This window comes from Acomys minous, assembly GCF_964271855.1.
Source record: "Acomys minous genome assembly, chromosome: 17".
In the NCBI taxonomy this organism is placed as follows: domain Eukaryota; kingdom Metazoa; phylum Chordata; class Mammalia; order Rodentia; family Muridae; genus Acomys; species Acomys minous.
Window position 1 is genome coordinate 17,941,741 of NC_140500.1, and position 13,672 is coordinate 17,955,412.

At 45.9% G+C, this 13,672-nt stretch overlaps 1 protein-coding gene across 1 annotated transcript in view; it reads left to right on the forward strand.

Annotated features, from left to right (window-relative positions):
* Nucleotides 1-13,672, forward strand: part of LOC311588223 (killer cell lectin-like receptor subfamily B member 1B allele C) — a 94,124-nt gene that overhangs the window by 55,035 nt on the left and 25,417 nt on the right. The gene's annotated exons all lie outside the window — the stretch shown is intronic.

Sequence of the window (13,672 nt, forward strand, 5' to 3'; positions counted from 1 at the left end):
TAGGCCTCTTTACGGAGATCTCCAATAAGTTGGTGTAAACGTAGGCTTATTAGCTGTAGAAGGCTGATGGCCCTGAGTCTGCTAACTTATTTGCGAATCTACAGAGAAATAAGAAGCAAGAGAGAGATAGAAAATAAACCACTTACATACATACATTCAAGAGAAGAGGATCAGGAGAAAAGGTGGATGAAATCAGGCATCTTAACTTCAACTGAAGTTGAGCTGCTCCATTTTTTCTCTCCTCTGTTCTCCCCCTCATGTTTATTGTAGCCCATATTTATACTTCTGAGAAAAGGGAATTACCTCATAGCCAGAAGAGTACAGTTAATCACAAAAGCAGATGAATTCTAAAATACAACAGGTTACATGCTTTAAATCTAAACATTTCTTATCTATGTATCCATTACATAAGTTCATGGTGAGTTCAGAATGACAAAGATTGACAGGGTCTAAGGTTAATAGGGTCAGAAACTTACAAGAATATACAACTTATCAGTTAGGACGGACCTGACTATACATTATCCAGCTATCTCTTAGTTCGTTATGAGCTCAGGACAATAATTTTGTCTGTCTTTCATTCTAAGAAACAGAGTAAATTCAGACATCTCTAGGTAACTTCATTCCACATAGGTTCACATGGAGTTTAAACAAATTTGGCTATATTTATGGTCAAATACCAGGATTCGTGGTGCCATCTGCGGTGGAGGCTTATCTGAAGCCACAAATCTGCTGGTAGGCTACCCTAGTGAGGCATCTGGAGGTCCACAAAGGTATTTATTGCAGCCATAAACTAACTTTAACTTTTAAAACTATTTGAGCCAAATCAGGAATTTCATAATCAGGGATTAATTCATCTGGATAACAAAAAGTACATCTTCAATAAGATCCTCTAGGAAGTTTGCTCAATCAGAGCTGGTCAGTACCCAGAAAATAACAATTCACACCAATGCCAGATGTATTTACTTTTGGTTTTTCGAGACAGGGTTTCTCTGTGTAATCTTGGCTATCCTGGACTCGCTTTGTAGACCGGGCTGGCCATGAATGTAGTCCTGGCTGTCCTGGACTCACTTTGTAGACCAAGCTGGCCTTAGACTCACAGTGATTCACCTGCCTCTGCCTCCCTGGGTGCTGGGATTAAAGGCATGCTCCACCATGCCCGGCTCTAATGCCAGATTTCAGAGAGATGCAGCAGGGCACAATTGACAGGGTAGTCAGAGGTTGGAAGCAATTCTGGGGCACATCACGATACAGACCTTGCAAATATCGGATCACCTCCAGAGATCTCTCATGCCTCCTGGACTTTCCCAAATCAATGGCTGCCGACAGCATGTTAGAGGCTGGAAGCAGTTTCGGGGTACATCATGGTATAAGACCTTGCAAACACCAGATCACCTCCTAGACAGCCCACATGCCTAGTGAGCCCCCTCAACAGGGCGGCTCTTGGCAGAGTGTCTGCTCACTGACAGGGCTCCTCTGGAGTGTCGAGTCTGGCCCTTGGGCTACATACAGCTCTGGCTGTTTCTCTAAGGTCTGTCAAAGGTGATGCTGCAATGATGTGCACTACCAGCTAGGCCACTAACATCCTCCGTGCTTCTGCTGCCACAGTATGATGCCGGGGCTGGCAGTGGCTCAGGGGTGTGGTCCTATGTGATTACAATCCTGTGTCCCAAATGAGTGAATGAAACTACCGTATAGCATTGTGTCATTTGGTGCATAGCTAGTAAAATACGTGGCGTGACTGCTCAAGGTCCTTTCCGATGACGTCTGAGCACCAGGTCTGGCTGGTCTATATGGAGTAAAATCTGATTGGATGTCTTCTGAGATGCAGGAGTCCCCTAACCAATTACCCTTACCTGTGTTCAAAACCCTTAGGGGACAGGGGAAAGAATTTTCTGGATTAGCAAATGGCTGTGGGTTTTAGAAAAGCTGAGCAAGGAAAGAACTCCTAGTTTCCTTTTCTGGCAACTGACCTCAGGAACCTAACTCCCTGATCTCCATAACCAAAATGATGGGCCCCTTCCACTGCCTCTGGAAAAGCCAGTAACTCCAAAGGCAGTTGAGGGAGGAAAAGTTCCACGCTGTGGCCATCAGGTGGAGAAGAGGGAGCTGTGTTCACAGAACAGCCCAGTGACAGGGTGGCTGGTACAATCTGGGGTGTAGCTATCAACTTACAGTTAACAGTTCATCAGGAAAGAGAGCTGAGGTGAGAGGGAAAGCAGAAGCCACAGAGCAACACTGGCACTGCCTTGCTCCTTGAGTCTCGCTCAGTTTGCTTTCACATACACCCCCAGAACCACCCACTCAGGATCGGCACAGCCCACAGAAGGATGGGCCCTTCCATATCTGTCATGGGTCAAGAACTGCCCCCTCCCCCTGGCCTCACCAATCTGATGGATGCCATTTCTCAGCCGAGGGCCCCTCTTCCAAGGTGACCCCAGCTTGGGTCAAACTGACAAACCTAACCAGCACACTGGGGTTTCTTCAGCCATTCTCACAGACTCCAAGGCCATCTCTTCTTTTATGACCTGCTGTTTCTTGTGTGTGTGTGTGTGTAGGGCGCGGGTTGTTGGAGATGTCTTTAAGCTGGAACAACAAGAGAAAGGCCAAACAGGTCTAGGTTGAAGTAGCCATGTGCCTTAGTTACTTTGCTACAGCTGTGAAGAGACACATGACCAAGGCAAGGGATAAAAGAAAACACTTAGTTGGGACTTGCTTACAGCTTCACAGATCGCAGCAGGGAGCACAGCAGCGGGCATGGGCAGCCATGGCACTGGAGCAGAGGCTGAGAACTTACATATTGTCCTTAAGTTAGAGACACACAGAGAGAGGTGGGGGGGAAGAGGAGAGTGGAGGTGGAGAGGGAGAGAGGGAGGGGAAAGGGAGGAGGGAGAGAGGGAGGGGAAAGGGAGGAGGGAGGGAGGGAGAGAAGACAACTAGAAATGGGATTTTAAAATCTCAAACCCCAGTCCCAGTGAAATTCCTCTTCTAACAAGGCCATACTTTTGAATCCTTCCCAACGGGGAACCAAATACTAGGATAATTAGCCTATGCCATTCTCACTTGAAGCACCACATCACGTCATCGTTTTTTTACAAAATGTTTCCTAAATTATTACTGTAGTGGATATAAACATGTTTCTGTTTTGATCCCAAGTGTGGGATGGGGATGTTTATCCACTTAGAAGTCAAACCACTTTGTGGGGGAGCTTGGTTGTTGCCAGCTGAAAACCATCCTAGAACAGACTCTGAGAGTATATATATATATACACACTCAAAACAGGAGTCTGGGCTTCTTTGGGAGTTGGTATTGTTTGACTGTTATGAGCTCCAGCTAAGGGTTCCTGTTGCTCCCGGTTCCAGCAGCAACTTTGGTGGGATTGCTGGTCTGCTGAAATCCTGCTGACTACACCAGGGGAATCGTTCCTAGGAACTGATACCCAGAAGGCTTCACTCTTGTTTTCCTTAATCTCTTTTCCCTCTTGTTTAGGGTACATTCATTTAATAAGTTCATAATAAAGTATACTTGTTAAGGAGATTGAGCCTACATATTATTATTATCATTTTGTGTGTGGAGGGGTTGTTTGTTTTTTGGGTTTTTGTTGTTGTTGTTTGTTTTGTTTCTGTTTGTTTTGTTTAGGCTAGGGCTTCTCTGTATAGGCCCAGATTTCCTGGAACTCACTCTGTAGAGTAGGCCAGCTCAGAGTCTGAGACCCAAGTGCTGCAATTAAAGGCACGGGCCACCAAGCCCAGCTGTTAAATCCAGAGCCAAGTGGGGTTACGGCTGAACAATTGAAAGCCCCTTTCCCTGTTTTTAGTCACCCACTGCAATCCCATATGGCCAAAGTGTAGTATACAGCACAACTCACAAGTGGCCAACAGGGTACTGTCCAGGCTGTGCGAACCCCTAAATTAGTGACGTGGGAGGCAGGAGTTGAGCTAGGCTTTCATTTTGCCTTATTGGGTAGGGCGAACACTTGCTGAGCCACAGCCAGAAGAAACAAACACTGGTCCTTTGGGTTGGAAGAGAGGCATCTGTTTGGAACTGACCTGCGTCTCCTTTTCCTTGAACACGCACTCCAGCGTTCTTGGGGTGACGCCCTTAACTAAGCAAGTCACTGTTTTCATAGCTTGGGTTGCTCTTAGTTTTCATGCAATGTATTCTCAAGGTGTATTTATAAATGGTTCTGACTGTTGCAGAAATGAAATAGTTCAATGTTTAAAATGTATTCTGCAGCATCTCAATTCTTGCATTGAACATTATGTTTCTGAGAACTTCTGTGTCCTAGTCTAGTGCACAAACGGGTTCTTGTTGGATGTCAGGTAGTGTCCCACAGCATCCATACATCCTAATGTTTCCATAGTACTATTAACTAACTCCTAATTTTCCGGACTGCTAAAAATGTGTGCTATTGTGATGATTTTGTTCATCCTTTAAGCATATATCTATGTTTGGGGGTCAAATGTCATTTTGAATAAAATTATTGTAGCATATTTTGAGTATGTTTAATGTTAGTGGTTATGGTAAGGAGTTTTACATAACAAATATTTATTCTCCCATTAATTCTAACATAGCACCATCCCAATTGAAAAATATTCTAGCCAATAGAGAAGATGTTTAGTGGTCCCTGTAGGGAGTTTTTAAAAAATGTTATTTAATTTATTGTTGTTGTATGTGAATATGGTGGGAGGAAATGCACATGACATGGCATGTCCTTATTAAGATACATAAACAGGCTTCAGAGTACAACTCTGTGGAGCTCTTTCATTCTACCTTTATGCTTTCTGGGGATCGAACTCACATTGCCTGGCTTCCACGGCAAGCCGCTTTGCCTGCTGAGCCCTTTCACAGACCCTCTTTTTAATTTTTTTTTTCACTCAGTTGAAACAATACACACCTACAGTACCATCCATGCCCTTGGGTACAGAGAGACTTTGCTCTCTATAATCTGTTGGAGGTTGGTCTGATGTATTTTGATGCTGATTACTGCTTGCTGTCTCTGGGACCCACCTTGCCTGAGAGCCTAACCTGTTTGACCAATAAAAGGCCTTCACACCTGGGCAGGGCAAATGGGATAGGCATGGCTAAGGTTGCCAGGCTGGGAGAGACAGAGAGAATCTTGGGAAGAAAAGAGACCAGAGGAGAAGAGAGGAGAAGAAGGCCACCATGGGTTAGATGGGAGAGGAGTACATGGCCCACATGAAGAACATTAACACGTATATGGGGTTATGGATGGGAGGAATTTTGATAGAAATTATTAGAAACAGATGGCGTGGGATTGGGACAGGTAGTCCATACCTGCCCCATTAAGGAAGTAGTTTAGAGGATTAATATCTGCCCTGCCCCAGGTTAACTAAGGCTATTTTAAAATAAAACAGGTGTCTGTGTCTTGACTGATTGCTAGCGGGATAGAAAATACTGCCGTAATAATAATTTTAGGCCTGATAATAAACATTATTAGGCCATACTGGTATAATAACAATAATCACTGTCCATTCTATTGCAAGAACCCAACACAATATGCTTCCTTAGAATATTGCATGTATTTCTTAACATGGGTTGTGTGCTCCTCCTCTCCTACCTGTTGTGCTCGCTTACTACGCTGTCGTACTGCTGACATGAATGTCATTCCTATTAGCTTGTCATAAATCATAATGCAATGAGAACTCTGATATGACTTTGTTTCTGGTCCTAGGGTAGGTCAGGGGCTCTGTGTGTAGCTGCGTGTTTGTTCCTTTATCTGTCTGTATCTCCACGTCTCTCAAATGTCAGAATTATAAGACAGCATCAGAATTGCCAGATCTAGAGACTCGACCATTAAATATTCCTCAAAATTAAAATACACCCAATATGGACTGGAGAGGTGGCTCAGAGGTTAACAGCACTGAGTGCTCTTTCAGAGGTCCTGAGTTCAATTCCCAGCAACCACGTGGTGGCTCACAACCATCTATAATGTGATCTGGTGCCCTCTTCTGGCCTGCAGGTGTACATGCAGGCAGAGCACTGTATACAGATTAATAAGTAAATAAATCTTTGGAAAAAAAATATCCCCAATATAGTAACAGTATCTGTCATCAAAGTGCATAGTATCCATCTTAGATATCTGATAATAGCTATTGATAGTTGGCAATCTATTATGATAGATACCTATTCTTATTTGTTCATAGCCATTGATTTTTTTTTTTCTTTCACAATTCCCCTCGATTATTCATCCCATCCAGCAAATTCTTTACTTAGACACTGCAGCTTTCCCACCTGGAAGCTTGATTCACATTGTTTCTTTTTTAAATATAAAATCTTCCGTGTCTACAGTGTTTTGAATGGTTTCCTCTGCTGAGCTTGATTTGTAACAGGTGTGCTTGCCCTGAGACCCTGGCTCATCCTCAGCCACCCTACCAACTGCCAACGTGCTATGAAAAACACACCCTAATAGATGTGGGTGGGACTGCGTGACTGAAGCCTGCTGCCCAGAATGGTGTGGTTTCGTTGCTTTTGAGTAGCAGGCTGCTACTCCAGGCTTGTGGGAGGTCTTACCTTTCTCTTTACCCTGTACAAGCTTCATCTCCCCAGCTTCCTCTCAGCTGATGCTCAGCACCAGCTTCTGTCCTAAGTTCCCACTAAGTCACACACTGTGTCACCCCAGAGCTGTGTGCTTCTTTTCTTTTTCTCAGGGCAATTTGGGGTCTGAGGCTATACAGTACGACTGGCCTTCTCTGGTAAACACTTAGGGACATCTGAGAGGAACTGACCACGCACCCCCCACCACACACACACACACACCCTGAGGCAACACACAAATATGACCCCAAACACAAATCTTGCTAGTTAGCGTAGAGAAGTATAAAAGTATCTTTTACTCTCCTGAAGTAATGGTCATCTTGGAGGCTTACAGCCCGTCTGTTAACCTAGACCTAGTCCTGGAAGCTTCTAGCCTCCATGCAATCTAATCCAGGCCTAGAGTGTTTTCAGCCTCTGAGACTTAACTGCTAAACAAGCTCACCCTTTCTAGCTCTTTCTGAGCTCTGGCTGGCTGGTTCGACTCAGCTGTTCTGGCTCAACAAAACTCCTCTCCAAGCTGACTGATTCCACTTGGCTTCTCTCTCAGTTTCTGACTGAGTCGTTCTACTCAAGCTAACTCTAGCAATCGCTTCTAGCCTCTGGCTCCTTCTCACTCTCTGGCTCGTTCTGTCTTCATCTGTGTCTAACTTGTTCTCTCTGTAACCTGTCTCTGTAGAACTGTCCCGGTAAAAACTGCCTCTGGACTCCACCAACAGAACTGCCACAAACTCAACCCAACTGCACTGCCTCTCCACTCACTGATTCCATTGAACTGATTCTATAGCACTGACTGGAACTCAGAGGTCTGCGTGCCTCTGTCTCCTGAATCTAAAGGCGTGTTTGCATTCCAGCAGATCGCACAGACCTAGAAGGTCACTGGATGTGATCTCTTGCCAGAACAGCCTTGCTCTGAATTGAAAATCCTCTACAGGATGATGCTTCCAAAGACACATTTGTCCTAACCCCCCCCCCCCTCCATCCTGTATACCAAGCACCTTACTTGTCAAAAAGACTTTTCAGATATGATTTTAGTAAAGACCTTGAATTGGAGAGATTTTTTCTGAACCAAGTAGGTAATCATGAGATTCCTCAATAGAGAACACAGGGCATCAGAGAAAAACTTATAAAGATGCTGTGCTGTTGGCTCTTAGGAAGGAGGAAGGGGTCCTTGCCATGGAAGGCAGGCTGCCTCTAGAGACCATGAGGCCAAGGACGTTTACCCTTAGCCCTCCAAAAGGAGCCTGGCCCTACTGTAGATTTTCTTTGTAAAGAATTTAGTTGAATACAATCCATAGGGACTTGTCATAGTCACAGTCCTCAGAACATAACCTTTCTTACACACATGATTTGAACACTCCCATGTTTGACACACTGTGCTGTTTTCTGAGAACACAGAAGTGAATTACACACAGGACCTTCCTATTCGTTTACCGGAAGTAAGATGGACTGCAAAGCAAAAAAGGGCTCAATGAAGTTGGGGAAGAACACTGAGGAAAGTGTTTTCCTGAGTGAGCTATTGTTGGACCCTAGAGTCCACTCAGGAGTAGGGGGTCATCGCAAGAGACCACTCGGGGACCACAGTGTTGATGCAAAAGCACAAGGTTTATTGCTGACGCGCATCAGGGGGCCTCAGCACTCACTCGGGAGGGAGGGAGGCACCCCCAAGTCACCGTTACAGACTTTTTAAAGGCTAAAACCGCAAAGGTTAGGAGGGGCTGCGTGCCCTATGTTAGGATTGGCTCTGGTGGTCGCTAGGGGTGCTTGTCTAATTATTATTGGCTATTGCAGGGGTCGTTGGCCTCGGGAGCTGTTCTTGGCAAAGAGGGGTGTTGGGGAGTTTCCAGAGAATTTCCAGATGGTAATTGTTTACCTTAGTTGAAATTGTTTATCTCGGGTGGCCACCTTGATCTCAGAAACTGAAGCTGAGCTGGCCTTCAATTCTTTTTGGGTCATTTTCCCAAGCTTGCCTGGGTCACGTTCCCAGGCTGGCTGAGAGAGAGGGCCTTACACTATGCTTGTATTTATCTAAAAATAAAACCACAGACTAAAACAGATGCGGTCCACTAGAACTTTACATCTTCTTGTTTATTAATTTTGCCTGTATGTGTACAGCCCAAGAGTAGACATCAAAGGACAATTTCATGGGGCTGGTTTGCTTGTCCTACCGTGTGAATCTAGTTGTTGGACTCAGGTCATCAGGCTTAGAGCCAGGCACTTTTGCCTTCTGAGCCATGTTGCTGGCCCTGTGTGGTGGTACCCAGCTATCTTCATGATCACCTGGGAATTACATAGAGACCTTGTTACAAAGCAACATTCACAAAAGGGGCATTCGTTTTCCTTCATCTAGGTTATAGCCTAGGCATGCGGCCTGAGGGACACACAGCTGAGCCTTTGTGGAGAGGCTGCACAGCAGGGTTTGGAGGGCCTTTAAAAAGGTCTTCTGCTAGCTGTCCATGCTCCTCCTCAGTGGCTGGAGCTATGACGAGGCCATCTACATTTGGAGCAGGTTTGTGTGTGTGTGTGTGTGTGTGTGTGTGTGTGTGTGTGTGTGTGTGTGTATTTTGGTCTAAACTCCAGTAGATCTGCACTTAGGGTCCTATCAAACAATACCCGTTATGATGCAGAACCTGGCTACTGCTGTCATTGCTATGGCAACCCTGGTGGCTCCTGAGGTGTGGCTGTAGCCTCCAGTTTCCCTGTAATAACCAATGGCTCTTTCTGGCGTGATATATCATGTTGAACTCTGTAAGGTGTGTTCAAGGCATGTGATTGGTGCTCGCTGTCATGAGTGGCCTCACTGAGGGTGATTTCCAGTTCTGCTGTGAAGTATTTTACACACGTATCAAAGTGGTGCTGAAAGGGCTTTAACGATGGACATGACTGGGTCTGTGTTTTACCATTCCGGGGAAGTGGGTCCATTCAAAATGGCTAACTATGCTCACACTCAAGAGTGGTCTCTGTACTCTTTGATGAGACAACGTTATGGGAGGTTCCCAAGGCCCGTGAAGTCTCTGTTTCTGTAAACAGGAACAGCTGTGCAAACGGACAACTCCTACCCATGCGATTCTGCACTGGCTTCCTTGGGTTTCAGAGTCCTCACTGGCCAGCCTCAGTTCTGCATACATTACACACGGGGCTTTCTTTTATCACCAAGAGAAAAGTTTTACGTTGATGATGGAGCTGACAACATCTACCCCAGATGTCACTAGCATGTTGAAGATTTTGAGTGAAGTCATACTAAGTAAATGTTTTGAAAATGATGGCCAATAAGTGGGAGAGCACAGAAAAGATTGAAGTTTGTAGGAATGCTGGGGATTGGCTCTTGCGTGTAAACACACGCCCTATCTCCACATCACACCTCCAGCCTGGGGGCGTATATTTCTTTCTTTCCATAACCATGGGTGCTCTGATGACTCTTTGTACAGGCCGACCCAGTGATCAGAAGCCCCCTTGTAGTTCTTCAGGAAATTTCATCATAAACTACCAAAAGCAAGTACTTGGATCTCTCAGTTTCAGATGACCATGGAGGGTCTCCCATTACAGCGCCCTCTCCAGGTAGTAGCAGGTTATAACTGAGGGTCATTGACTTTGGAGTCACAGTAACCCCAGGTCTCTGGGGATGCATTTTACACCTATAACCCAAAGTACATTGATGACTACCCATCTCTCTGTGGCTAACAAAGTCCCTTGTTAAGCCTGTCCTTGCAATTATTAACAGTAGTCACCTTCAGTATGCAACACTTGCCAACTTGAAAGAAGACTCACATGACCACCGGCTATCCCAGGCGACTGCACGTCTGGCCTTGCAGGTTGACTATGAGCGCTACGTGAGAGAGTGTCTCTGGGATGCCTCAGGGCCTCAGCTAGAAATGTTACCCTCAGCAAATGGCATGCACTAATATGTCCTCCGTGTCCCCCAGTGCCTAGGGTGGAATCCTTCCTCCTGCTTCACTTTTAAGCTCCCTATCTTAAGTCAGTAAACATTCAATGGGAAGACAAATAGGCAAGCTAACTCCTGGTTCTTTCTTTGACCTCTCCAGGCTGTCCAGCTGTCCAATGGAGCCAGATGGGCCTCTAGGTCCATGCAGGAGGTCTGCCCGAATGTCCAGTTTCTCATGAATTCAGAACAATAAAAACATTTCCAAATCCAATCCAGCCACTTGGGCAGGTGGCATAGCAAGGTCCACAGCTCTCCATGACTTTTTTTTTTCTTTCTCACTAAAATGCAGACAGCACCATGAAAAATCATAAACATTTCTGGGTCTGGTCTCTTTGTCTAGCCATCCAAACCTCAGTTGTGAGGTGAGTGCTTGGACTGTAGCTCTCCTAACTGACCACGAGGGACGACTCCTGGCATGTGGGTCGCCAATCCAGAGTCTTCCGGTGGAGCTCTAAGGAAATGTGCTCTCTTCTTCTCCTTCTCCTTCTCCTTCTCCTTCTCCTTCTCCTTCTCCTTCTCCTTCTCCTTCTTCTTCTTCTTCTTCTTCTTCTTCTTCTTCTTCTTTTCTCTCTCTCTCTCTCTCTCTCTCTCTCTGACAGAATCTCACTGTATCCTCCTGCCTGGCCTGGATTTCACACTGAGGACTGTACTAGTCTGGAGCGTGTAGCAATCTTCCTGCCTGTGCTTCCTGAGTCCTGGGACTAAAGACATTTTACCCTGCAAGGAAATAATTTTTAGGCCATCAGCCCCTGGGGACTGTCCTGATTCCTGGAATCCTACAGCTTCCTTTCCCATAATCCTCCTTTGCTTCCTCCTTTCCTTGACACAAGAAAAAAAATCTCCCCGTTTGTCTACATTTTACTATAGAGACATATCAGCATGCAAAACATGGCAGAGTCTAAATTGGTGTCAGAAAATGTGGATAATTTTGGGGTAAGTTCCATTAGGTGCATAAAAAGAAGGTATATTCTTTGTGTTTGTGTGAAATGTTCTGTACATATCTATTAGGTCCTTTGGTTTATATGCCTGTTAGCTCCCACTATTAGCGTGTGAGAGTCAATACATTTTGTCTGTAGTAATATTTCTTTTACAAACTTGGGTGTCTTTGTGTTTAGGATTAGATGTTAAGAATTGAAATGTCATCTTTGTGGGTTTTTCCTTTAATGAGTATGCAGCGTCCTTCCCTATCTACTCTGCTACATTTATTTTGAAGTATATTTTGTTAGATATTAAATTGGCTACACTTGTGTCCTTCTTAGGTACCTGCTCGGACTATCTTTTTCCAGTCCTTTACTCTGAGGTGGTGTCTGTCTTCAATGTTGTTCCCTTGAAGGGTGGGACCTGTTTCTGCATTCATTCTGTTAGTCTGTATCTTCTTAACTGGGGAATTGAACTCACTGATGTTGCTAAGAAGAGGGATTCAGTGCCAGCGATGCATGGAGTAACAGGCTGCCTTGACTTTTTTCTTATCTCTGTGATCCACATAACTGACAGAGAGAACTTCTGGGAGAATTTGTTCTGGCTCAAAGGTCAAAGAGGACAGGCCATCATGGTTCCAGGGACCTCAGAAGGAGCCCTGCACTGGCCTGGGGTGACAGGGGTGTACGGTAACTGCTTATCGCCTGACATCAACCGGGATGCAGAGAGCTGGGCCTGCGGCTGGAATATGAAGCGCAGCCCCCAGCTGCAGCAAGCAGTCGGGTCCCAATGGTCCTGGACCTCCACAGACAGCCCCACGAGATGGAGACAAGGTGTTTAAGCACATTAGCCTATGGGACATTTCACCTTCAAGCCAGGCCAGAATTGCGGAGCGCTCCGTTCCTTCCTTTCACCAGCTCAGGAAGAATTCACAGACAAAACACTCCTTCGAGACACCGGGGCCTCTAAAGAGCTCCTGACTCTCTGGAAAGTGACTGTGAAACCAGTCTAGTCCAGTCCTTATCTCCAGTTTGTTCCCACACATAGGGTTCCATCTCAGAGCACAGCTTCCTCCCCTGTTGACTTACCACGGTGGGCTGAGAAGTCAAGGAGTCATATCATCTTGTTCTCCCTGGGGCCGACCATGGATGGCTGCATTGTACTTGCTTATAAGTACCAGTAGGTGGAAAGTACTGTGTTTGCTTGCTTGCTTGCTTGCTTGTTTTTTCAAGACGGGATTTCTCTGTGTAGCCCTGGCTGTCATGGATTGCACACTGTATACCTGGCTGGCATTAAACTCACTGATCCACCTAAGGCATGTTCCCTGACACTGGGGCTCTCAAAAGCACTTTTGACTTCACTGATAGATGCAACAGGCATTCAGAAGGACTGACAGGGAGGAAAGGGGAAAAAAGAGAGATGTGCCAAGCCTGTTGGTGAACCTGAAGCTAGTTGGGAATGCAAAATATCCACGCTGTTGTGAAAGGGAGTAGGGCCTATCATTGAAGAACCAAAGAAACAAATGGATTGTTGAATATTCAGTCAGGGACTAAATGAATGTATGAGCCAATGACAAAGAGTACCAAATGATCCTGCCACCTGCCACGGGGCGCATATCTGAAAGGTGAGCACACAAAGTACGTTGTCATTGTGACAGGATTCACAAGAGCCAAAGGGTAGACGCAGGTAAAGTCGCCTCCCCCAGGGACAGTTACACACAGTGCTGTGTGAATAGATCACATTCTTCAGCCCTAAGAAAGAAAGGCCAGTTAGGTTTGGTTGCCTACGTGCGGCCCATGCCGAGTAAGACTGCAAACTCCAAGGCTGCACGAGTCCCTGCTGTTTCCACCCAGCTCCCTGAGGAGCAGAAGAACAGAGATGCCAGGGTCCTGCTGGTGGCACACATCACCACAGCATCCCTTGTGACCGTAGGGAAGCAGCCAGAAGGCCTGACCTCTCCCAGGAAAAAGAGGTTCTGCCCAAAGATGAACCATCAACCCTGATGCCAGGGGACTTGGCCAGGGAACAGGATAAGCACAGTGAGTATCATGACAGGAAGGCTTACACACACACACACACACACACACACACACACACACACACACACACACCCTACATGTGCACCTGAGATGGCTACAGGAGCCTTGGAGAGGAAGAGATCTCTGAGGGCTTGTTGAATAGCAGGGGACAGCTCTCCACAAGGGACTTGGGGGAAAAAAAGGCATTGGGAGTGCCTGTGTCCTGGTGGCTTGAGAGAGA